The sequence below is a fragment of the Clupea harengus genome, chromosome 12, assembly GCF_900700415.2.
Source record: "Clupea harengus chromosome 12, Ch_v2.0.2, whole genome shotgun sequence".
NCBI lineage: Eukaryota > Metazoa > Chordata > Actinopteri > Clupeiformes > Clupeidae > Clupea > Clupea harengus.
The window spans coordinates 21305814-21332836 of NC_045163.1; the positions used below are offsets into that span (position 1 = coordinate 21305814).

General features: G+C 43.5%; 1 protein-coding gene across 3 annotated transcripts in view; it reads right to left on the reverse strand.

Moving 5' to 3' along the window:
* The window catches only part of tnca (tenascin Ca), a 41058-nt gene extending 27968 nt beyond the window's left edge, over positions 1 to 13090 (reverse strand). Inside the window, exon 1 of one of the 3 annotated variants that reach the window (XM_031577120.2) lies at positions 12378 to 13090. The gene's annotated coding sequence lies outside the window, so the exon portion shown is untranslated. The remainder of the gene's footprint in view (positions 1 to 12377) is intronic. The other 2 variants (XM_012830214.3, XM_031577119.2) reach the window with 2 other exon arrangements.
* Positions 13091 to 27023: the final 13933 nt, after the last annotated feature.

The window sequence follows — 27023 nt, forward strand, 5'->3', positions numbered from 1 at the left end:
GATGTCCTGTGTCGGCTGTCTCAGTCAAGAAAGTACACTATGGTTTCACTTAATGAAAGACCATGTCACTGTGAGCTTCACCTCTTTTTGTCCACACCATGTGCCACACTCTACAGCCTTACAATCAACTCCTCTAATGACCATTCTTGCCCTCATGGGAACAAAGGGACCCAGCAATGCCCCTTATAATCATGCCGTTACGACAAGCTCTCCAAATCACTGGTTTTCACTCTGAAGCATCTGACATAAAGAGGTGAAAGCACATACTTCCACTTGACCCTCCCAGCTTCACTGACCACTACAAAGGACTCTTCACTGCGGACATTTTAGACTTCTGGTTTGAGCTTTTACGGCAACACCCACTTGACAGCATTGCAACATCCACACAATTTTTAATGTCTCAACCCGTAACACTTATTAGATGATGTCTATATTAGCCTGAAATCACGTTCCTTGTTTGTTTGAGATTCACTGGTTATAGGCGGTGACATCTGTGACACATTAGTGGTATTTGGGTTGGAGTTTTTGCTGTTGACTGCAGGAGCGTCCAGCTAAAGGCAGCTAATAAGGTCAGCTAGAGTGAGGGGCATAAACCATCATGTGCTCTGAAGCTGCTGACAGTCAAACACACAACCCTGTCAATAATAAAAGACTCGGGGTCAGTTATTTACCCATTCCTCTGACCTCGTCAGTTAACTGCTTTACAACCGCCTTTGTAACTGCAAAAAAGACATCTACCGAGCTTGACCTCCAAGTTAATGGCAAAGCACGTAAAACATCAGTGTGGAAATAATGTACGCTGGCACTTTAATAGCGTGCCAATTAACACTTCTCTGCCTAATATGCACTTGTGATTATGTGTTCATAATGATATGGTTTGGCACCACAGTGTCAGTGGAAGGGCACTCAATTCTATTACACATTTGGCCTCCTTTGCTACTTGTTTTTTTTCCAAAATTGTCAGTTAACTTAATAAATGGCTCTTTCGGTCCCTAATTAAAAATGCTAGCTTATTTTCTCTACAGCTTGCTATATACCAAGTCATTAAAGAAAAGGTCCCAGCAGTCAGTGGCTATATTTCGTCTGGTTTTGCAGAGTCTTACTACGGCAACTCTGCTCTCTTGCAGACACCCCTCTGCACACAGGGGAAGCCTCACAAGTCAGCCTTTGTGTGGGAATATTAGCAATTAGCGGTTGCTCTCATCAACCGCTTTACCCTTTACCGAAATGACTTCATATCTGGAGATCAGAGGGCTATAATTTGTGGGAGATGGATCAAACCCAGTGGCTAGCTCTTCCTCACCGTCGTGGGAAAGCATTCCCGAGTTGGCGCCCCGACCCGACAGTTTCCACATTTTCCCAGAAAGGAGGCTGCACAGGCAGGCTCAGATAGGAGATGGATTTGTTCAGATCTGCTCCCACATTTATTTCTCATTCCTTCAGTCTGTCTTAAATGCATAAAACTGAAATTTAAGAAACCACTTGACAAAGCTGAGAACAACGGCCACGTGTTGGAAGGCCATGCTGGCAGCACTTTTGTTTCCACTGAATTACTCGATAGTGACCCCAAGCTCGGTCCCAGGGCCCAGCAACAGTCACAGAGTGTGAACTAGCGTCCAGGAAAGCGTACGCAAAAAGAGTAGCCTCCAAGAGTGGAAATGTTGATCTTTTCCACATGTCTGGTGATAATGCCTGACCTGTTGAGAACTGTTCCATTCTCACGTTAGCACCGAGAGCGACTCCAAAATGTAACAGAGAGCACGTGACGCGTCAATCAAGAAACGAACAGCACCATCTAAAACAAATACAAGATCATAAACCAAACCCTCAGGTGGGGTGGAATGCCCACGGACGAGAAGTCAGTTAATTAGAAGTTACATTTTGGAACTTTCGTCGCAGTTGCGTATGTCAGGTTCCGTGGGGAAGGTACGCTTCTCCCATGCCGTGCCTGAAGCCTTCTGCACAACGTCTGCTGGCCCTGTAATGAGTTCCCCGGTGACCGTGTCTGTAATTAGCCCGGTCGTATCACCTTCCCTTCACTGATCATTATGGTGATTGACGCGCACTCCCCTCGCCTCACATGCACAAGTACGCCACACACACACACACACACACACACACACACACACACACACACACACCCACACACACACGCACACACACACACACTTCAAAACTCATAGCTGCCGGGTGCACAGGTCTGAGGCAATATAAGAGTCCACTGATTTAGTGCCCTACAACTGATGTAAGTGACAGGATGTCCAAATCTCACTTACGGAAAGATGGCAGCTTTGACACTCTATTTCTGATGGGATCTCCACGTCTCCAAAACAAACTCCCAGTTAATCTGGAGCTCAAGTAAGGTCTGGAGAAAGGGATGCTTTGTGTCTCGGTAGCTCATCAGCCAGCGCTGAGCGCACCACACCCGACACACGTCATGAATGGCTAACCATCGACAAAACCTACAAACCCGGTCCACACTGAGAAGGGACTACACTGACAGAGTGAAGAAGACCGAGAAAGAAGGAGATGGGAAGACGCAGAGAGAGAGAGAGAGAGAGAGAGAGAGAGAGAGAGAGAGAGAGAGAGAGAGGCCACTCAGCACTATAGTGCTAGAGGAGTTATTCTGTCTCGTTAATTAACGTAATTACACTGTCTGAGATGAGATAATGGAATAATAAAATGAGTAAACATAAAATGAACTCACTTAATTTAGGGTTGGAACACAACAAGTGTTCTTTTGGGTATATGGCAGTGATCAATGGTTTAACCCACTCAAGCCATTTCAAAGTCATTTGGAAACATTCTAGAAAGCCCTCATCTCGTCTCACAGCTCTTACGTAATCGCATTGGACAGTGTGTTGTCCCAGTGCATTTTTTATTTATTTCCCTGCTTTTTCCATCTTTATCCACCACTTCAATGTAAACACATTGATTTCTGTGTTCAGTCCCCAAAAAAACAAACCCTTTCTCTCTCTCTCTCTCTCAGATGTTTCCATTTGTTTGTGATAGCACGACAGAATTTTAGGGAGAAAAACAGAAAGAATAAATGAAGTGGGAAATACAGAAAGAGCAAAACAATTCTTATTTCCTCCAGGATAAAGATGGGGGGAAATTATTTTGTTGACTGATACTCACTTTGAGACCAGGCATCAGTTTTCACAGGGGGAAGCTATGCAAGGCTGTCTAGAAGTACCTGCAAATGCGATCTTGAAACTGTCACTGCTTTCCTGTCTGGGTCTTGCTTCGGAACACAGTTAAAGAACACGTGTTAATGTACTTCAGATTTTTAAATGCCCTGACTGGAAGTCCTTTCGTGGACATTCCTATCTGTCACTGTCCAATTGGCAAGCAGCAGATGCCTATTGTCTTCCATCACCCTCACTGATTGGGCAAGACTAGGATGGGAGTAAGACGCAGAGAGGATAAATGCTCTGCTGCACAGCACAGCACAGCCCTGAGGGGTGTTACAGTATTTTGGGCACCAGGACTATTAGTGTCTTTGTCTGGGACAGTTTATAGTTCTGTGGTGCTCCATAAAATGTGGATAGCCGGATTTACACGTCTTGAAAAAAAGGGTTCCCCAGAATGAAAATCTTGCTACCTGAGGTGGCCATCGGACTTGAAGCGGTCTGAGATTCCAAGATGGCCTAATTTGAGGCACATTTGGACAGCTTGGAATTCAATTACTGGCTTATATGGTGACTTCAAAGTTCTGCAGGCTCACGGTTTGGTGAAAATATTCATTTTTTGATTAATGTTTTATAGGAAAATAAAGGACTTTGAAGACAATGAATGGCCTATCCTGGTGTCATAGTTCTCACTTCCTTAACGCTGCATATGTATTCTCCATTACAAAAATTGAAGCCAGAAGTCCCAGCAGGTCGCACACTTGACTGATGACAGCGCCCTGGCTCATAGCAGGATCTTTTATAAGGCTTTGTAATGTCAGAAATATATACAGTGCTTGTCTAAACTTGTCCCATCACATTAAACAGATTTATGATGAACGTGAAATAAAGGTAATGGAAAACCTTCATCAAGACCATATAATTGCCAAGAACGAGCATGCTGTAATAATTCATGGAGCTGGTTCAGGTCTGCTACAGCATGGCAGAAATTATTTATACAAAAACTCTTAATGTCTAAGAAATAAAAGTAAGTTTTTATGACGTGGGTTCAGGTAGCAAGAACTTCTTTGATGTAGGTTGATGTTTGATATAAAAAAATGAATTTTTAAAAGCTGAACCGCCCGATGAGGACTTTTATAGAAGATAGCCTCTTACTCGTCTATGTCAATCAAACTACAAAGCAAAGCATTAATGGTGCTTTTACAACCGCAACATTCTCTTGGCAACATCTGCCTTCTCCTTAAAATTTCCCTCTTCCCATAACCTACAGTGTACCCCTGGGGTTCAGACGGATCACGCTGGTTTAGGCTCCAGGGGCCTCATGTCCCAAGATGAAACCGTGCGCACACAAGATTCCACTCACCTTTTCGTTGTGCAATTGAGTGGACATGTACAAGCACCCCACTCCACCCTCAATTACACTCATTTTAATACGCTAACACATATAAATAGGCCTCGGCTACAGCTGTGTTCAGACTGAAACAAAATGGCAAAATAAAGCAGCAAATCAACTAAAAAGGACATTTTATTGCCAATTTGTCACTTTCACAACAAAAGAAAACAGTTGTTTCAGAGTGGCAGAGTGTGGCAATGGCTATAAATGCGGTGGGGTCAGTTATTAAGGTTAAAGAGGTTATTTCCGCACTAAATAATCCTCGGACAGTCCGGGATTTGGTGAGGATGGTTAGCAACCACGCCTTTAACCGTGAAACCACAGTGTTTTGATGGGCAGTTGAACAATATATCAAAATAACTACACACATAAATAAAAAATCAGACATCAAGTTAATTATGTCCCAAGAAGCCACCCATTCGCGCACCGTGCCACCTTATGATAAATGAATCATGAGTTGATCCAGGTCACCTTGCCACAGTGTTAGTCAGGCGCATTTCATCCTGGATCACATATATGTTGCACGTTGATAGAATAAGAATTTAAAGTTCAATTCTACCTCCGACAATGCCTTTATGTTTGTGCAGTCAATCACTCCAATTACATTTGGGAAAACGTCTCTCGCTGCAAATTGCGCTTTAATGTTAGCCTGGTCAGCCACATCATATCGGAATTTTATACACCTGGCTGACATACGGATAGCCTGATCCCATCCTGACTGGTCCGCCAGTTCCCTCTGGAATGCCCCTGTTTTCTCTGATTTATATTTGAAGGTCGGCACTCAAGCCATTCACTTGCCATCTCACTTGCTTTGACATTTATTCATTAAGCAGACATGTATATATTCTACGAGTATGTGTGTCACTTTGGAATTCAATCCATGGCGCCTTGGAGTTGTGAGGACCTTTCACTGTCATTTGAGTCACAGGAACAATTTCCTAAATTCCCAGATTTATCCGAAAGAATCACACTGACTGTAAAATCCCACATAACTCGGACAGTAAAAGTCTGAAGGCGTTGGGAAAGGGGAAGCCTAGGAACAAATATTCCCCACAGTGCACAGCCCAGTTTTAAATTCAGCGTGAGGTTGGTCAAGGACATCATGCTGCATTTCATTTTGGGACTTTGGGGGCACAATTTGAGACGGATTATTGAAAGAAGTACCTGTGTTTTTCTTAAAGCTTTAATCCAGAATGATTGTATCTTTATTACTCTCCCCCTGTCCTGGCAGGGAGCGGGGAACTTTCCCACATGGAAAAGGGGGGGACGAGGAATGTTGGCTCCGCGCTCAGGCCATCTGTTTCTGCTGGGCCACGGGCGAAGGCGTAAAAAGACTGTGTCACGCGTCCAGACGGGATGAGCCCGAGCGCCGCCGCCGACGGCTTCAGACATTTTGCACCACCGGCCAAATTACCGTCGAGCGAAAGACACACTTTTCCTCTGGGGGTGTCTTAGTTTACATGCACCCGCCTCTGTCCAAATTAAACAACCAGCTGCTCCCAGTGCGCACGGTGAGAGAGTCCTCTCAGCATCCAGGACATGGGCAAGGATAACAGCCATGATATTATCACCAGTCTCCACCCACCCGGGCTCAAGAACACCAAGAGCGGTTCCATGAGATGGGTTAGGTGGGTAACTGACCATGGTGGACAGAGGGAGGATCCCACAAAAACAGGCCTACTGCATAGACACCCACAGTGTTATGTTAGTTTCATGTACAGAAACTCTTATGTACTCTTATTTTGGAATCTATGTAATGTTTGAGAACCAGGGAAATGTGTCCACTCTCACTGGCCTGGCGTGGTGCACTGAGGTGATGACCATTGTACGCACCAGGTAACTGCCTTGAAAGGTTAGACAAAAACACGTACACAACTTAGATTCATCTCCTCTTTGTCGAGCTGACTGGAGCGAGCCACACAGGGTTGAATCAGAGGTTGTGTTCACACTAAAAGATGTTTTAAAAATACATTAGGCAGTGTTGTGTCTACAGTAAAAGGCTTTTTAAAACAGTGGAGTTGGGAATGGGAAACACCTTTTTTTAGGCACAAGGACAGAGTCAGTTCATTTAAAGAGGAGTTTATGTTGTCGTTTCTCATAAAATTCATTGCTCATTGTAGTGTTTTACTCCACTACTGGGAACATATTCTTTTTATACCTCTGAAAACTTTCCCTTGCCTCATTGTAGTGGTATTCACATAATTAAAAAAATAAATAAAAATAACCTTTTTAATTTTGCGACGTTATGGAAACTGACATTAAGCAGTGAAATATTATGGTGTGTCACTGACAGCAGACAGCAGCTGATGCTGGATCTGGTCTGCTGGAGCCAACTCTCTTCCAGAGTCATCTCTGCCACGGGGCCTGTTTGTGTTTAGTGATCGCACACAGCGGTAGCCGTCGTAGCAGTGGGAGAGCAGCTCGCCAGGGCTTCCCTGCTTATGAAAAACAGTTGAGTCTCCCTCCAAGCCTAGGGCTGGGCGGTATATTGAAAATATCGATTTATTTAATGCTATTTCATACAATATATAAGAAATTACCATATTTGTAATACCGACCGGCATCACTCACAACACACTTTTGCAGACAGGCTGAGTGTGCGACAAAGAAAATAGTTTTTTGCGTTATTTAGAGGGAAAATGCATGCATCTTAGCGTTTGATTCAATTTTCAAAAGTAGCTAAAAGCTGCGGAATACATTACAAAAATTAGCTAAATTTGTTGTAAGGTGCTTTTGGTAGTCTGAAATGTTGCGGAATCTAGTTCTAGCAATCTAGCAACACAGCACAAAAACCTCTGTAACCACCAGGGGAAATGGGGGACGTCTCTTTCTGCCATTGTGGTAATAGTTTAATAATCTTGGGGTGACTCCCCCATCACATTTTCCTACCACATAAAAAAGCATCCGAATAAATAAAAGCCACAGTCCTCCACTGCTTTCGTAGTTGCGAGTTGACAACATGGGCTGGTAATGTCACTGCTTCTAAATGTTTCAAAGTAGCGTGATCATATAAGGCAACAGAAGTGGTGGACCTTCAGGGCCTGGCTGCTGAGCCAAACCATTTTGAAAATAAAGAAAACAATACTTCAATTTTCACCTATCACTGGCTGAACTTACTTTTGTGATTTACTCCACTACTTTCATGCTTTACTCCACTGCTTTCATGCTTTACTCAACAGCTCTTATGCTTTACTCCACTACATCATGCTTTACTCCACTACAACATGCTTTACTCCACTACATCATGCTTTACTCCACTACTTTTGGGCTTTACTCCACTAAAACATGCTTTACTCCACTGCTTTCATGCTTTACTCCACTACAACATGCTTTACTCCACTACATCATGCTTTACTCCACTACATCATGCTTTACTCCACTACATCATGCTTTACTCTACTGCTTTCATGCTTTACTCAACAGCTCTTATGCTTTACTCCACTACTTTCATGCTTTACTCCACTACTTTCATGCTTTACTCCACTACATCATGCTTTACTCCACTACTTTTGGGCTTTACTCCACTACAACATGCTTTACTCCACTGCTTTCATGCTTTACTCCACTGCTTTCATGCTTTACTCCACTACAACATGCTTTACTCCACTACATCATGCTTTACTCCACTACAACATGCTTTACTCCACTACTTTCATGCTTTACTCCACTACTTTCATGCTTTACTCCACTACATCATGCTTTACTCCACTACTTTTGGGCTTTACTCCACTACAACATGCTTTACTCCACTGCTTTCATGCTTTACTCCACTACATCATGCTTTACTCCACTACTTTTGGGCTTTACTCCACTGCTTTCATGCTTTACTCCACTGCTTTCATGCTTTACTCCACTACATCATGCTTTACTCCACTGCTTTCATGCTTTACTCGACTACTTTTGGGCTTTACTCCACAACTTCCATGCTTTACTCCACTACTTTCATGCTTTACTCCACTGCTTTCATGCTTTACTCCACTACTTTCATGCTTTACTCCACTACTTTTGGGCTTTACTCCACTACATCATGCTTTACTCCACAGCTTTCATGCTTTACTCCACAACTTCCATGCTTTACTCCACTACTTTCATGCTTTACTCCACTGCTTGATGAATGATGCTGTGTGTGGGCCTAAAGTTGTCTTGTGTTTATTCTTTTTTTTAATCCAGAAGTGTGTTGAAAAATGTTGGAAACACCCAAACTTATTTTGGCAGTCTTTGATAGCACTTAAGAAATGCTGTGTGTGCGATTTGTTTTTATTTTTTATTTCAGTAGAACAGAACTACTGAGATATAGGACGGTATGATGTGTTACGTTTTTATACATATATTACAAATACATATTGATACTTAAACATTATACTATGATATTATATCATATCGTATTGTATATCGTCATTTCTCCTCAGCATATCGGGAGTTTTTTAGCCAGCCCAGCCCTACTCTGAGCCAGACCTCGCTGACAGATCCCACACATCTGCTTGTTTGCTTGTTTCAGTTTTTTTATATCTTTTCTCTGAGATTCATCTTTCCATAAAGGCCTGATCCAAAGTCAATTTTTTTGTTTTCTTTTGGGGTTTTTTCTTCTTTTTTCGTGTGGTAGAGCCAGGATTGTGCTTTCACTCCTACTAATAGGCACGGTTACCTGAAGCGGCTCAGAGGCATGTGTTATATTGCTCCAATGGGACACACACACCCACACGCATTTTCACACCTTTCCCTGATGCTGCCACAAAGCTGCACTTCGCTGGAAAGAACACAAGGGCCGACAGACTCAAGTCGTTATACAATATTTAAACATGACTTTCAGTAGTCTCAGAGGCCTATAGGTTATTTATTTAAGCCACAAGTATGTGATTCTGTGGGCTCGATTGTTGATATTTGTCTGTAATCATACGGTGGTTGCTATAACTACAGTAATATACATACACAGAATAACAGATTCATCCAGTTTCTTGAAGACCTCAGGAGATACGATCTAGCAACTTTGTGAAAGGTGCTTAAGAGATGTTTAAATTTCTAGCACATTGTTATAAAGACACAATGGACCATTAGAACGTTCACCAGTATTTAGTTGTACAAATATCCAAAGAAAGAATTCTTCAATAGCAAGGCTGGTGTGTGCATAAGAATGACAATGCTTTGGATTTCCTCCCAAAGCTGCATGTCTGACCACATCCTCTCAAAAAGCGGACACTCTGAGATATTTTATGTATGGCATATGCATCCATTTTTCACCGGTTCACCTCCAGTAAAATGAGAAGCGCCATTAAAAAAACTAAAAAAAAGAAAAGAATGAAATTGGGCCTGGAATTTGAGCGCCCCACCAGACCATCTGCATCCCAGTCTCCCTCACACATGCTGCGCTCCGACGTCTAGACGCTCAGAGGAGATTTACAAGTGCCAAGCCTCACTATCAAAGCCAGTACATGGTGACATAATTCCTGAATGTGTGCGTCGTAAGTCAAGATTCACAAAAAATACATGAAAATACATGTGTGCTGTGGGCCAGTGCTGCTGCATTGTGTTGTTCATTGGGTTAGGGATAGGCAGTGGGATAAATGTCCCATATTTTGCCAGTTGGTTGGCAACCCATCGCTAAGCCATCGAATGACCAATAAATCTGATAAAATGCCACGGAAACACAAGGCTTGGTTTGTCTTTCGCAGGCTCAAGTAATGTGTATAAGTGCTGACCAAGAGTAGGATTGTTAAATTATGTGATCACAAAGTGCTCTTTTTCTCTCTTTTTAATAGGGCACGCCATTACCCTCTCTGGTTTTAATCCATTTTCCAAAGCCAAAGTGAATGAACTCTCACAGTGCTACCAAGATCTCAGCTCAAGGAGAATGAGTTTAAATGAACTCCTTCATTTTCCTCCTCGTACATAACATTACAAGATGGCTCAACTGGACTACAGTTTACACATTCTAAGAATATTGTTTGTGAATTTATACACATTCATTCCCATCAGGCTGCATACAATCCAACTATTTTTTTGGGGGGGGGGGGGTCAAGCTTAGCAAAATGCCATTCTCAAGTGCAAGCTTTGGTCCTCAGGCAGGGGCGGGTCAATGAACCAGCAGGTCTGGCAGAGCTTTCAGCTTCTCAGAGCATCACAGGGAGAGCTGCACATAACACGAAGGCCATAAAACACACACACTCAAACACACACACACACACTTCAGCCTGCTCTCAGAGGACAAGCACTGACTCACACACACACACACACACACAAGTACCTGCATGCACACACTCACACATGCAGTTTCTTCCTTGTGCTCCCCATATCTGACTCAGAAAACACTGTCCACTCGCATACACACAGATCCTGGATAACTCGGTGTAACACAAACTGACACATTTGTCCCAACCTCAGAGGCCTGTTTCTGCCCACTCATCAGATTAGTGAGCGGTTGAGGGCTCCCCACGCAGGTGTTGTCTTGGGGTTTAGGCAGTCCACCACAGACATGAAAAAAGCTCTAAACAGCATGTTTAGGAAACTAGGTGCTCATCCAAATATGGACCGGCATGGCCACATGTAGTGTTCCACTGGTTCCCACTGGAGAGAGAATCAGTGTCACTAAAAAAGAGACCCAAAGAAGTAAAGTTGAAGATCATAGCTTTCGACAGTTACCACAGCGTGATCAAATTCCATTCCCCGTTTGGACGCGCCAAACCAGAGTGATGAAAAGCGAAGAGAGATTTTGTGAAAGCTTGATGACTTTTTTCCAGTCTCTCTTGACATCGCACAGTTGATCATCCCACTCCCCTTCGCTAGGGGAGACTTCATGTTTGGGCCTGGCTCTCGCTGGGAAGGCCATAATGGAAAACTAATATCAAGTGGAACTGTAATTCTGTGAGATTTCAAAACAGACTACAAACCCCAGGTGCTCAGGGGACCAATTCCTTCTCCAAAAAAAACCCACAAACAGCTCTCTACCTTTACCACAGAGAAATACAAATGCACACACTCGCTCACTCACATGCTCACTAACACACACACACACACACACATGTGCCTTCTCATAAATGCAAATGCACACACAGTTACCGACACAGATGTACACACACAGGTGTGTGCATGCACGTAGACAGCACATTTACAGGCCCATCCCCAATCGTTGTGGATTTCAGGCTTCTTAACACTGACCAGCTGCCTCTCACAAAAGTCCTGTTTTATGCTGACTTACGGTCTGTTAAAGTGGGAATGAGCGTCTCTCTCTCTCTGTCTCTCTCTCTCTCTCTCTCCCCAGCTGACTGTGGGGGCAGGCAATCCCTCCACCTGCTCCCTCACTCACTCACCACGCAGTAAACCCATTGGACTTCACTTCACTTTCCATATTCACACATTCTCTCTCCTTCCCACTCTCTCTCTCTCACTTTCTCTCTCTCTCTCACTTTCTCCTTTCCCTCAGACAGAGGAGAGTAAATTAGGATTTTAGGTCAGGTCTGGTTATATGTAATGAATGAGGTTACCAGATGTTCCCACAGTTCATTAAAACGGAAAATGTGTCATTCAAGTGCAAAACATTGCATAATGACAGGAATACATCACAATGAATGAAGGAATAATGTGACGGTACTCTAAGAAAGTAGGTAAAGAATAAGGTCACTTTGTTACTGTACCTAATTCATATAGAATGGTGAATACAGAACTCACACATTAGAGTCCAAAGCCTCATTTAAAAATCACAGCACTACATTGACATGGTATTGAAGATGATGAATAAAACCGGATTAGAAGCATATGCACATCGTCTCACTCCATGAGGCGTTACGAGACGTTACGAGACGTAAACTGACTCTCTCGTCTCCATGCATGCAGACGCAGGGTTGTTCTCCTGAGCTTACCTGTGGCGGAGCACCAGCTGCTTCCACGCAGATGCCTGTGGCCGCGTGCGCCGAGGCAGCAGACCGGCACGCAGACCGGCACGCCGACTCAATGAATGAACCCAGAGCCCCGGCAGCCAGGTGAGGAACAAAGAGGAGCTGATCTTCCAGGAGACGCTTGCTTTCAACCTCTTTGTGTACCTGTCTTCTCGCTCTCTCTCTCTCTCTCTCTCTGTCTCTGCGCGTCTTCCTGCTCTCCCTGTCTCGGTTCCTTTTGACTCCACAAGTCCTGCTGGGCTCAGCTCACCTTAGACCCTCCTCTGTAGGACTTGATGTGAGTGAGTGAGGGAGGGAGGGAGGGAGGGAGATGGAGAGAAAGAAAGAGAGGAGGGTTAAGAGTGTTCCCCTCCTTTTAATACGGGGAAAGCCTTTGGTCAGACACCCTGGCGTTTTCAGACTGTCCTTATATAGCCCTGCTTGCTTTCTTCCTCTCTCATCATTTCTTTCTTCCTTTCTCTCTCACTCTCTCCCTCTTTCTCCCTCCTCCTCCTCCCACTTTCCCTCCCTCTGAAGCTCTTTCCTTGCGTCTTGAAATGAGATGCCTGTGTTCCTGTTCGCACTCTCAGTAGTGTGGTGTAGGAGCCGGAGAGTGGGAGAGGGAGTGGAAGAGAGAGAGAGTGAGCAGGCGTGAGAAAGTGAGTGAGCATTAGTGAAGACACAAGTGAGAGAGAGAGAGAGAGAGAGAGAGAGAGAGACAGAGAGTGGCAAGAGAAAGAAAGAAAGTGAGATGAGAGCACTGTAAAAAAGATATAGTATGTAGGTGGAATAAAAAAAAAGAAAGTGGATAGTGGCGAAGGTTCATGTATATATAAATATAAGGGAGAGAGGAGGGAGCCATGTTAGATTGAACAGAAGTGACAGATGTTGGGAAAGAAAGCAAAAGCAGAAAAGCCTCAGACAATATGATGGAGAGATGCCATGAAAATGACAAATGCAGGGGTCCATCTCCATCTTTTATGAAACGTTCCATTTCTTTCTCTTCCTCGTCCACTGTGAAATATTTTATCTGCCTCTCACTATGCACTGGTTAAAGGCTGTGCTGGGTACAGTCTATTAAAGAGGATCACAAAACACACAGCTTATTTTTCCAGTCTCCACTTCCTTGGCCTCCAGTGATTATTTTCCTTTTGTCCGGCACTGCACTATCCATCACGCCATTCCTCACGACACCTCAAGCAAATCCCCCAGAGGCAGAGAAAAGGCCAGGGTTCCCACATCTTCCTCTCTCTCTCTCTCTCTCCCTCGCTGTCTCTCTGTCTGTTTCTCTCTCTCTTTCTCTCTCTCTCTCCTTCTCTCTGTCTTTCTCTCTAGCTGTGCAGCGTGAGCCCTCAGGGGAAGTCAGTGCACTTTTATATCTTGTAAACTGAATATGATCTGGCTCACCCTACAAAGTATTTTCTTATGGAGGAAGCTCTTGGGCTGGGATTTCGATTTCTGAAGTGTTTCACTGATGTCCATTCCTACATCTCGATGGTTCAGAAGCACTTTGATCATATGTTCAAAGGCAACTTTCTATCCACATCCTTGGAAAGCTCTGAAATGAACCCAACTATTATCACAATCAGAAATGTTATTCTTCAAATACATTGAATTTGATATCTGCAGTGCATTTTCAGTAAAGCACACAGTGGCTTCAACGGTTAAGCTTTGAACCATTGTTCTAAAGGTACACCACATTGTGTCAAAATTGCATTTCATTCATCCATTTCTGTCTGGAGTAACGTAAACTGACTTGAACCCAGAGCTCCTGCAGTCAATCACCAGTATCCTCAAACGCTTGCCAGTTTGTTGATTTGAATGTCCCCGTGTAGACCCCCTGTGTGTTTGGGTTGGGAGCTTGTCTCCCTAGGGCCACTGAAATCTGAAGACATTTGGCTTCTTAAGAGTCCAAACCCTCACCACCCCAGCTGGTGGGCTGAAATACTGAGGCAGTAAGGCCTGGACTATAAAAATGGGACCTTTCCAGAGAACTGCGGTGGCAAATGAGTAATCCAGCAAAGGTGTCAGACCGCTAGCTACGTGTGCTGAATTATCTTATTAGAACCTGTCCATCAATTTGAAATAGAGCTGTTATGTCGTGTCCATGAAAGAGCGGCAGAAGAAGACGATTCTATTTACTGACAGTCCTTCACTCTGAGGAGGAATCAGCCTCTTGGTTAATGAACACACAATGAAGTCATTGGGAAACGGAAAATTATTTTAAGATAACAAAAATGTGTCCATTAGCAAAACTCCACATGGGCTCTTGGGACATATTTACATGGAACACCCAAGATGTTTCCGGATAAGGTTAAATACATAACTGCATTAAACTTTAAACATTAAAATCCTATTCCGTAACATTACAGACACTTCAGTGCCAACTGTGCAAGAAGACACACAAACACTCGCAGGGCTTTGCCCCATCGTGGACACCCGACACGAGGCTTTTCCACACTCATGTCCACTCACACATCGATGCATCCAACAGGCGCAGAACACCAAAGCTCAGGAAACGGGCTATACTTCGGCCAACAGATTGGAAAGTGTCCGAGTGAAAAAAGCAACAAACAGATTCGAATGAATCCTTGGCAAATCATGATGTCTGTAATCGGCATTAGTGAACTCAGCCCCTTTCTTCCTCTCTCTTTCTCTCTCTCTCTCTCTCTCTCTCTGTGAAACTGACAGTTCTCATGGAAAAGACTATGGCAGCGTGAGGGTAAAATTACACAGCAGCAAACAGCGTTGAGGAAAGTGAGAGGATCGGTGCAACAGAAGACTTTTAAATGAGGTAAAGCTGAACACTGTATCACCTGGCATGGAAAACAGAGAATGTCTCTCTCTCGCTCTCTCTCTGTCTCTCTCTCTCTCACTCACCCACTCTCTCACTCCCTTATAGGAGCAATTTCCTCAAACCCCTATTGTCAAACCTTTTATTTTCCATCAAAACCACAGCCAGCTGACCCCAACCATTTCCTATCTGTTTGGCACTTCCCTTCTCTGGCAGCATAAAATGCACGGCCTCGCCCGAGCTTCTGCATGCTGACACCATCTCTGGACATACAAACAGATGTAGAGCCCTGGCAGCTTTGATGATGACAGAAGGCTCCAAGCAAGCGATCCCCGAGTCCACCTGTTTGTAATCACCTCACGCTGTTGGCCGGTTGCAATTAGCCAATTACAACCAATGGTGGTGTCTGATAAACAAGGGCTGGGGGAGGGGGGGACGGGACAATGCATGAGCGATCCTGGCCAAAGCATACTCACCTAATGCTCTCTTGATTTCCAAGGGTTAGCAAACGGTTTCTGCTAATGTGCAATTACCCTTAGTCATTACTCAGAGCCAGGGGCAGAGGAGCAGGGATCAACCGCATTTTGGAACGTTTTCAAATGCCTCGTCATGTCTGAGTTTGCCCGTTTTTTTTCCACATCCCCAGAGTGATCAAAACCTCATCTGGTTTCAAGTTTAATTTCCCACATTTAACCTCATTGCCCATTAATTAAGTAGAAAATTCACCAAAGCACAACTCAGCATTATACATCTGTGCATAATTAATTATCAATTTCCATAAATTTGTCTACACTCACAGTGTCAAATCAAGTAATGTTTATATTATACAGCACATTTAAATCAACTTTGCTAAAGTGCTTCACAGACTACAAAAGAAAACAACTAACCAACCGAAAATGAAAACAATAGAAGTAAATATGTGTGTATTAAAGTATGTATTACTATTAAACATTTTTTTAGAATGGCAGCACAATGATGACAAGACAACACAACCACTGGAGGCCTGACGGCTAAAGAATAAAAGCAGGTTACAAATGTTGGTAAGATTTAAATGTATGATCAGTGCCAGGTCAAATTGCCTGTGGCAATTAGTTCAGTCGTTCGGGCACGTGGCTCAGACCAGAATCCCAAACTGGGGCAGACGCTCCGTCTGCCTCCTCATTGAAATCCACTGAGTCACCAGCACCTGGTCTGCTGTGGTTCAGCCACCCAACCGCACTCTATCACACCGCTGCCGATGTTCTTGGAGGCAAACTTCTGAATGGAAATTTGAACAGAGCATCGCTGTAAGGTGTGGTCCGCTCCCCAGGCCCGGCACCAAACCCTTTCCACCAGGGCGGGAAGGTTAGCAAGGCCTGACGAGGCCGAGACCTCGCCTGAACTCTTGTGTGGTCTCACGTGCAGCACCATGTTTCTCATCCTAATTGTTGGAAAAAACGAACACTGGCTGGGATTTGTTTTTTACATTATGATGGGGAGGATGAAGGTTTTTTATGATAGAAAAAAATTCAAATTTCTCAAATGCCTGGTGCTCATTTCATTCCATTTAAACTATCAAGGCTGTGGTTTCTGCATCCTACAAAATCCCAGACACATGCATGCATTTTTGCAGAACACAGCAGGATTTGCCTGTCATGAAGGCTGCAGTGGTGCCCTCGACCAACTAATTAATTCTGAATAGCCAGAGGCACCCTTGCTAAAAAACTAACAATCTCACACAGTAGGGGATGCAAACGGATAGATGTGACAGGGCGGATGACTAACAATGTGCTTGTCACAGTTGGCTATGCATCAATAACCAGGAGGATTACATAAACCCCAGTAGTAGCCATGTCAATGCTACCTGAGACTTCAATAGGTAACAAATACAAGAGGTGAAATAAGATTAAATAAGAAGAATGCTTTTTTGTCTGGCAACTCATTCAATCACACATCACATTTTCAAACACCAAATGGAAAAATAGTGCAAAAAATAAATAAATAGATGGATGAATAAATAAATGACACATCTACCATAGAGACCCCTCTGGCATAGCCACAGCATGAGGATGATCCTGTAAAAGCTATCAGCACACTTTGAAAGCTTCCCAACTCATCTCTGAGAACAGATCTCTCTGCCCTGGAGACGACATGGCACAATCAAGCTTCGATAAACGTGAGGTTGCTTGCTCAACATAAAAACCCTTTTGAACCTGCAACTTCTCTGTTCATCAATGCAAAACTCTTCCAGAGGCGGAATTAAATACGAGAACAGAACTTAAAGAAAGAAGACAGACAAGTATTCTGTCCATTTCTTTTGTGGGAAATAAAAACAGTCCATTTCCTTAGCATAAATATTTATTTCATGGTAACTCTCTCACGAACAACCACCTCCTGGTGTCCATCAGGAGACCCCCCTCAGCTTAGGGAACACAATGAGTCCACAGTCTCTCGGAAACCCCCACGGGAGAGGAAGTTTCTGCAGATACGGGGGGTTTATTTGGAGGTAAGGTGATGGAGGTGCGCTCCTCAGCCCTTTAACAGCGTGAAGACAGAGCCCCACATGTGTTTTCGCCTCCAAGGCGTGACCCCCCCAAGGAAGGTCAGCTGACACGTTCGCGCTTAAACCGCTGCAGTGTGCCTAGGTCACCACAAGGGGTAATGTACGCACTGGGAGACAACTTACAATACAATGGGACATAACCCCCACGAGGAGTTAATTTCAAACGCAAATATGGACGCCCGTGGCGTCGCGTCCCGGATGCCCATCTCCCACGGCTCTTTTTGTTTTCTTCTACATGTTTGTGTGACCCAGTCCGACCACATCCAGTGTGATGTTCACTTATCAGGGTGCCAGTGACTGAACTGAGGACGGGAGTGTGTTTGTATCCTGACGTACTCTCTGGCCCAATCTGCCAAACAGATGTGAGCGCGTGAGGAGAGGAGAGGAGAGGAGAGAGAGAGGAGAGGGCCTCACAAAAAAAAAACAGTACGCAAGGAAGAGGTTTTAAAAGTGCATACAGAGGCTCCTAAAACTCCACAGGTGCCCCATGCCCCTGCGTTTCGGGTTAGTTCTGCTGATGTAGATCCTGTTCTTCTCAACCATTCTTCTGAAACCAATGGCGAAATGCCGTCTGACCCAGTCAAAATTTCTCAGACAGGGTGCAAAAAGGTGCAGCTATTAGTTGTATCTGTCATGTTAGGAGTAATATTGATGTAAAATGAACAAGACAATATTTACAAGTGCACACACACACAGACACACACATGCAACAATACACATACCAATCTACAGCTAAAAACCATAACACAGTATATCAAATATGTAAAAAGAACAGGGGATCAAGAGAGTGTGTACAGGATGTCCTGTAGCCCTAATAAACTTCATTACCAAATGGGAAGGTCACCTCGGTCTGTGGCTCTGATGGGAATGACACACACATACAAATGAAAAAGCCCCCACCAGCTTGTTTCCAGGCTGGCTTTATTTCAGCGAAATGGCCGTTAATAAACAATAAATAAGGAAACAAGGGTAAACAAAGGGACCCATGATTCACAAGATTGAGACAGATATCTGGCTATGCGCAAACCAGCCACAGACACAAACAATCACATGTGTCCAACTCTACTGCCTGTGGAACCCTAAACACAGATGTAAATCCGAGTGTAAGTAAAGCATACAATCAGCAGGGACCGACATTACTGACCACATTCAATCTAAATATTAATTTTTATCGCCCCAGTCGTAAACACTACATATACATGTTTTGTGGACTCAAACTGTGGAGCATACTCTCAAATAGCTAACAAGATGAAGATGAGCATCTAACCTTTGGTTTTGTCTGCTTCCACAATGTGTAGAGTTGTGATAGAAAGCATCTGTGCCTCACGTGAGCACAAGTGTACATTTACATGAACTCATTTGGCCGACTCTTTTATCCAAAGCCATTTACAGCTGAGGTACGGTAGTACGGAGGCCCGTTGAGAGTAAGCAGAAAGAAATGATTCTAGTTCATCTGACACAGCTCCAAGCTATGAGCAATGGCGTGGAGAAGGAAGACAGACGCAACGGCCCATTTCACTTCTTTGTCATGACTGTCCCTGATTATTAGCACAGTGTCTTGAAACATCGTCCATGTGTTACATTTCAAGAAAACATTCTCCAGTTCACCAGATCACAACCTAACCGACCTAATGAAATAATGACGACAAGTCATTTACAGTAATAAACATATGTCAAAAGAGCACATGGTTAAGTGTCAGATTAATGTGAGACCAGGACAGCGAGATGAAAATAATTGAGACGGCGGAGTCAGTCCCGAAGGCAGCCTAATCTATGAGGTCACAGTTGTTTCCTCGAGATCCTCCAAATGTTATTCTACAGATGCTGAGAAGAACAGCAGAGTCATGGCGTAGCATAAACATGAACAAATATGGGATTCACGCCACCGTCCTTCTGTTTTACTCAGCTGACGGTGTCTGCCAATGTAGCGCTCACTGTGCTGACCTGCTTTTATGGGGTATTACCTTTTGTGTGTGTGTGTGTGTGTGTGTGTGTGTTTTCCAAGTCCAGACCAGGACGACAGGGACCACCAGATTGTAACATGGCAACTGTTTACATACAACACTGGCAGCCCAGCTTGATAGACGGCGTGTGGTTTTGCAATAAGCTCGCTGAGGTGGGAGATGGATGTGTTTTTCTGTTGCTAAAGGACAAAAGCCATTAAAAACATTTACAGCATGTGTTAACTTGTGACTGAGACTACCTGTTGGCACGATACTCAATGAATCTGTCCAGTAACCTGTTTATGATTAACAGTATGCAACAGCACGACATCTATATTACTACCATGTGCTGCAATCATCGTGATGATCACGTAGGCTATTTCTGTCATTATCACTAATACGGATGCAGTTGTTATTATGACGTTCCTGTTTTGTTTGCCTTGTGGCTCTGATCTCACTGTAGGGGAGAAATTACTTTTCCACAAACTTCTCCAGATGTCTTCTGCGAATCCAAGCGGCCACGGACCCATTTCCTGCACATTATGACCTTTTCTCCTTGTCTGAAACTTCCAGGGAATATAATGTCCGTGAGGCATTTTAGCATTGTGTTGATTGCTTAAATGTTTATACACATGTGTGTTTGTGTGTTAAACAAGCATGTGTGCAGGTGAGTGTGTACGTGTGTGTGTGTGTGTGCGTACGCACGTATCTGTGTGTGTGTGAGAGAGTGTGTGTGTGTGTGTGAGCGTACGTCTGTGTGTGTGTGTGTGTATGCGTGCGTGTCAGCGGGTGCATGTGTGTGTGTGTGTGTGTGTGTGTGTGGACTGTATATGTCTGTGCTTTGGTATGTTGAGAAGCCCTTGTGCATCCAGAGACTTTGAAATTAGCCCATCAGAACCGGTTTTGCTATTGTACCCTTTATTTGCATATATCTCAAAAACAATGAACTGGCATTGAGTTAACTTTAGCAGTCCATATTGTTGAGACTGCATTTGATACACACCTTCTGAGAGCCAAAAATAACTGCTGTGCATTCCAAACGAATTATGCTGCTAACATCAGCAGCCAACAGCCTGATGTAATCCAGCAATCCATAGCCTCTGCTTCAAGTCAGGTGAGTCATGGACACCAAAAGATAAAGCACTCTGCATCACCACGCTACACTTGAGTTTATTTATGGACGTTAGCTCTATAGTACTGCTAAAGTCAAGGGCATTAGCACGTGGCTAACCTGAGCCGCCACAGAGGTAATGGGGCCTTAATAATTATAGTTCCTCCAACAAAAAGGACAAGAAGGTGGATGGGGTCAGGGTTCAAGTGCCCTGTCAAAGAAGCCAAGCAGGAGGCCTGTTTTGATCTCACACATTCTGGGTCGTCTCGTGTATGTGTTCTTCACAATCACAGGGCGGTGCTTGAGGTCATTGACGCTCTGTAGGAATGTTTGCGTCTCTTTAAAGTGTACATCTGCTTCTAATACACATGTGTTTAGCAAATCTAACAACAGAATGCGATGATTATGGGTATTATAGGTGAAGATGGAGATGATAGGGGCATTTAATGGGCCTCTGAGAGGCCAGCACTGACCAGTCAAGGAAGACTGTCAGTGTATTCGTTCCCATGCATTACAATGCAAGGCTATTAAAAATACAAGGCTGTCTGTCAACACGTGGATAACCGCAAAAACAACACAAAGTTCATAATTAATTAAAGCTGTTACCGAATTACTCATTCTTGTGAGAAAGGCAAGAACATGTCCAAAGGGCTTCGATGGGAGACAGGATGTGTGCAATGGAGCAGTAACAGTAATCCATACAGAAATACAATTTGTCACGGCTTCATATGAAGCGGTCATCAATTATACTCTCATGCTAACATACTGTCCAAATGACAAATGTTCAAATGTTGCAATCAGAGCCAAACAGAAGTTTTCAAAAGGAACAGGAAAATACTCCAGCACTTGTAGTACCTGGTACCTAGAGTTATGTCATGAGGTCCTTTTGGACGTATGATTGTTCCTTTCACAGATATCACCAGTTAAATGATTATGACTAACGTCTGATACTTTGAACAGACCAGCAGAAGATTTCAGAACTTTGAGCTGCACATGATGACAATACTTTGCATTGTACTACACAGCATTTTCACCCTATGCCAGCATCGGGCATATTGTGAAAATGTCTTAGTCTTTCGAAATGTCCCACATTGTCCCACACAAACTTGCAACTCGTCGTTTGGATCTGGTCATCCCTGAGGACAAAACATGACCACAGCTCTTCAAAGAACAACATTCTACAATAAAATTAGGAATTGACGCTAAAATTCGTTCACATGCTTAACTTTCCTTGTAAACACGCTGAGGACCATCCATTTATTCTCACAGGCAGCCATCGCCGTAAATCTGGGTCATGGTCGTGAGCATGTGCTAATTTTGCCCTGCCACAATTTATGGGCAGAAAATGAATATTCCTGTGTTTTCTCCAGCTGCTCTATGACAGTAAATCCTTCAGGAGCATCTGGATGACGGGGCCAGGGACCGTCCCCTTTTAACGCCCTTGCTGTGCGGGAACGGGACAACTCAGGTCAGAAGAAAGTCTACTGTTCCTGTTTGTCTCTGTGCTGATTCTCACTACTCTGCTTGCATACTTCACATCGACTTTCATCAAAGTGTGCAAATAAATAAATAAATAAATAAATAAATAAAAACATGAACTGTGTTAGAGAGCACCATTAAAAAAGGCTGTAGAGCCCTCTGTGTTTCGGCCTCCGGTTAAGCGTATTTACTAAATGACAAGGCACTTCCCCTTGCGCCTCGGCACACACTGACGGCGAGAGTGACTCAGACACGCTCAGAGGTGGCAACTCAGTGGGCAGACTGTTAGCAAATCAAACAGGCCGTTAATTAAAATCGGAAAATTAAATCCGCTCCCCATGGCAACATTTAATTGCAGACCAAAAGGAACAAAAATGTGCTTCGTGACACTGGTCGTTTTTTCTTCCTGTGAGGCTCAGAGAATGTTTAAACAGCTGTGTATCACTGTTCTGTATGTGTGATGCATAGCACAGGGGAAGTTATATTCGTCCCATAGAATGATGACATGAAGTTGAAGTGCGTTAACCACTGTTTGTTGAACTACAGCAGTTGCCAAGAGGCTTAAGTATTTCAGGTAGTCATTTACACTGGGCAGTCTCTTATCAAGGAAAAGAGACACTTTGTACAAGTCAAGTGGAGAGTGCAATCAGATTAAATCATTTTCTCTTTTATATCCAAATTGCTTACAGCAACATTGTCTCACATGTTGTGAAGTTGATAAGGCTGTCACTGTTAAGAGCAGTCCTCTAAGAGCCTAATTAGCCATGTCACAGGCTCATAAATATTGATGCACCCGACGCACTGGCAAACGCTAGATTTGACAGAGCGAAAACACATTTATGTCATGAATGTGTACCTCAGTGAATTATTACTGCACATAGAGTTCTTAGGAGAAACGAGGCATTTCCAAGAAGACTTATTTCATTTGACCAAATCCATAACATTGCTCTATAGCAACCGCAGTAAAAACAAATAACCCCGACACATCCTGTACCACTTCCACAGGGGATGAGGAGGTGTCAGTGGAAGAAAAGAGACAGGCACCTGGAAATAAGACTGGAGACATCTCCAGTGTGACAGTGTTTCCACTAAGATGTCTTAGTGAAAGCCCCTTGACTAACTGCTCAGAACAGCTGCAGGTCATTGTCATAGATGTTGTGATATGGTGGATTTCCTGTTTCAAGCATCCGATGTGTCTGTATCCAAAAAAATACTTAGTGAATACATGTCGGATTTGTGTCCCAAAAAGTCAAAATGTCTTTCATTCCATGTTAGATTGAAAAGGAAAGAATATCTCACCTGATTCCCGAGTCAGATTATCACATCATGGGGAATTTGTTTACTGGAGTCTTCAGCTTCACAACGTATCCAATGAAATAGGTCCAGAAATTGGGGCCTTAACACTAAACCCACACTCGCAAAATGCACATTTTGAAATGTTTGACATGTGATTAAAGTGCAAACCTGAAAATCTGGGATTGGGCCTGCAGGATGTCATTCAAAAGTAGGAACGCAGGCTGAGCAGAGCAGGGGAGGGATGAGGTTCAATCTCAACTCTAACTAACACTAACTTGATTTGTATGGAAGTCTTCCATATTGTATATTTAGCCAAATATATTAAGCTCTACAAAGTAACTACACTATCTCAACAGTCCTGTTGGTCATGTTCTTCCTCCTATCAAAATACTTCAAAAGAAAATATCTTTTTATTTTTATGATCTATAATAAAACTTTACAGGACAGGAATTGCTTTTTTTCTCTAAAACATGGGAAAGATTCAGTGAAAAATGATTTTTTTGTAAAATACCAAATAAAAAGTATTGTCCATGGCTGAGTCCTGCATACAGAAGGTCAGAGCCGGTCTCTTTCCTCACCAGCGCTTTGGCATTTTCCCACCCTGGGAATGCTAAGGCCAGCCGGGCTGGAGCAGCCCGCTAACATCCCAGTGCTTTCACAGGGACATCTGCTAAAGCGCTGCGGCCTCGGGCCTGAGTGTGCGTAAAATCGGCAGCAGGGACTACGCCCTGTGCTGTACTTTACCATAGGGCTCTCTGCAAGAGTGCACAGTCCCTGGTTAGCATTTAAGTATGGTGGCACTAAAGTGCAAAACACGAAAACACACAAAAGAAATCGTGAAAACAACCTGGATACTGCATACAAAAACCCTTGCAGCCCTTAATGATGATGTATTTTTGGCTGCATTTGCACCTCAGGACTGCTTGTTTTTGTGTTTTGCACTTCAGAGCTGCAGGTGTTTGTATGTATGCTGCATCTGCACCTCTGGACCTCAAGATTGTCTCTTTCTGAATACTCAATAGTCAAAAAATACTCGAGGACAGGAAGAGACTGACGCACATAAATGTCTCTGGACTCATTCAAAGCAGCATCTGGATGGTAATTCGGAAAAATATCGTCCATTATCTGCAGATTTATTAAACAGGCATACGTTTTCTAGCGTGGAAAAATGTAACATGCTCCTCAAACATCCTACAAGTCAGTAAAATACCATCCAGGCTTACCGGTCATACAACACTTTCAGACGGCAGGGAGCAGGTTCTTTCTCAAATGACAAAGCTGCCCTTCTCGCCTCTACATTCAACTCAGAAAACCTCACTCCTGAGAGGCTTACAGGCTCCCACCTACTCAACATGCCTAACTATTCCCTGACCTTTGGTTTGAGACCCAGCGTGAGACAACCAGTCGTCCACAGGCCCTCTCAAGACTGGGGAAGTGCGCCGGAGGCTTATGGTCTGAGCAAGCTATCTTGATTTATCATCTTGCTACATTCAAACAGAACTAGTAGTAAAAAAAAAAAAACCTGTCCGAGTCTGGCCAGGCCTGACAATCCATTAAAGCCATACACCTAGATGAGTCACCAGACCGCACGTCACCCCCAGCAACATGTTGCCAGGAAAAGCTACTGCCACTGGCCGTCGGTATGGACAATTCATTATCCGCGGTGTGCTACGCATGGCACGGCTGGATCATTACCAGCGGTCTTCGCAGCATTTCAGTCGTCTAGGCTTGTTACACTCTGACAACAAGCCGCCGGCTATGTCTAAATTATGTCTGACGTGACGTGGATGACTTCGCCTCTCGGCCTCGGATGAAACCGGCAGCAATGCTGATGTAAACCAAAGAAAATCTGCTAATGCGAGAATGCAAGCCCACTGCGAAGGTTTTAATATTTGCAAAATTAAAAGGGGACATAATTTAACACCTAAATGAATGAGTCTGAAATATCAGGAAATGAGTGCCCAAATAAAAAAAGCTCATAGAACATGATTGGCTAAGATGGCATCAGGGACCATCTATCCTTGACTTCCACGTCCACACCTGAACCACTGGAGCTTGTAGAACAAAATTTTTCATGTGTCTGTAACCAACTGTCCTTGTTTACCAGAATCATGGCGTTTGTTCATAGCCAAACAGTGTCATCCACTGACATACTGTTGCCTGGGTCAGGCCTGGAGGGAGATACTGTTCTTTTGAAGTTAACATTTATGAGAGAATAATTCGGTTCTGATCTCTAAGTACAAAGTTTCTTCTGTTCTCATATGTTACAAAGCATTTGCCTATGCCTTGCATCAGTCTCCATGTGTTTCTATAACTGTGTTCTTTCTTGTCCTCCTCTGAAAGGTTGAAATTGTTGACAAGTTGTTTTCCCACAGAGTTGGCTGACATTTTCAGCTAACAAGACAAATAGATTGCAGAATGAATCTCATTTGAACCCAAAACAACTCATCAAAAGAATTCAGGGGCAATGTTCTCTACAACATTTTGTATGATCAGTTGACAGTTTAACTGCTTTTTAATATCTATCGTTGTGAAAATTTGGTTAGGCCAGCGTCTGTTTTGGGCCATAAACTTCTTCCGTCAGGAACTAAATGTATTTCTAAATGCCTTACAGCACAAGTAGAGTCGTGGGCTTTGAACTGGCTGTACCTCACACTCAATTAGTTACCATCAGCCTGGACTGCAGGACTGAACCGAGGCCAGTTCTTTGTTTTGATAATGAGGTTCATGAAAGAGGTTAGGGGAAACCAACACTGTTCACTGGTCACAGCTGTCTGACATCCTCAGTCTCATAACAATGACAAGTAATTCCTTGAGCTACTGGAGTTACGTTTCCAGGGACTGCCGTTATGATATTATAAATAAGCCTGCTGAATTAAGTAACATATATTGAATCACTAATGATTCGATGATGAATCATTCATTAATTATCTCATTATGGAATTCATACAACCGGTACTTATGTATATAATGAAATAGGGAAACTAAAATCTTTGGTTCTGCACATGCCGTATCAGGAAGGACAAAACATACACGATTACTATGAGTCCAACACTTACTATGATCTCGTAAAAGACAACAATCAACAACCGTCTTCTAACACCTAGGAAATGAGGTGAAGTAAGATCTGGCTGAGTTTTCAGAATAATGAAATATGTGTGCCTGATTGATTCTTCTCTCACTACACATGTCTAAACACCGCTGGCAGCACAAGGGTTCTTGGGCTTTTTATCATTAAAAATCTATTCAGTCATGAAAGAACTGTTTAGACTGACCCATGAAGCGAGGCAGAGCAGCAGCAGTCCTTGCTGGGTAACACGACAGAAAGAAAGCATGTGAAATGTCTATTCTTGCTGATTTCCTGCTCCAAACCACGCTGCTTTTTATAGAAGTGGTTTTACTGATGCCCATCCAACCATGATGTCAGCCATTCTGCGTGTTTGGCCTTGTCTGACTGCATCTACTG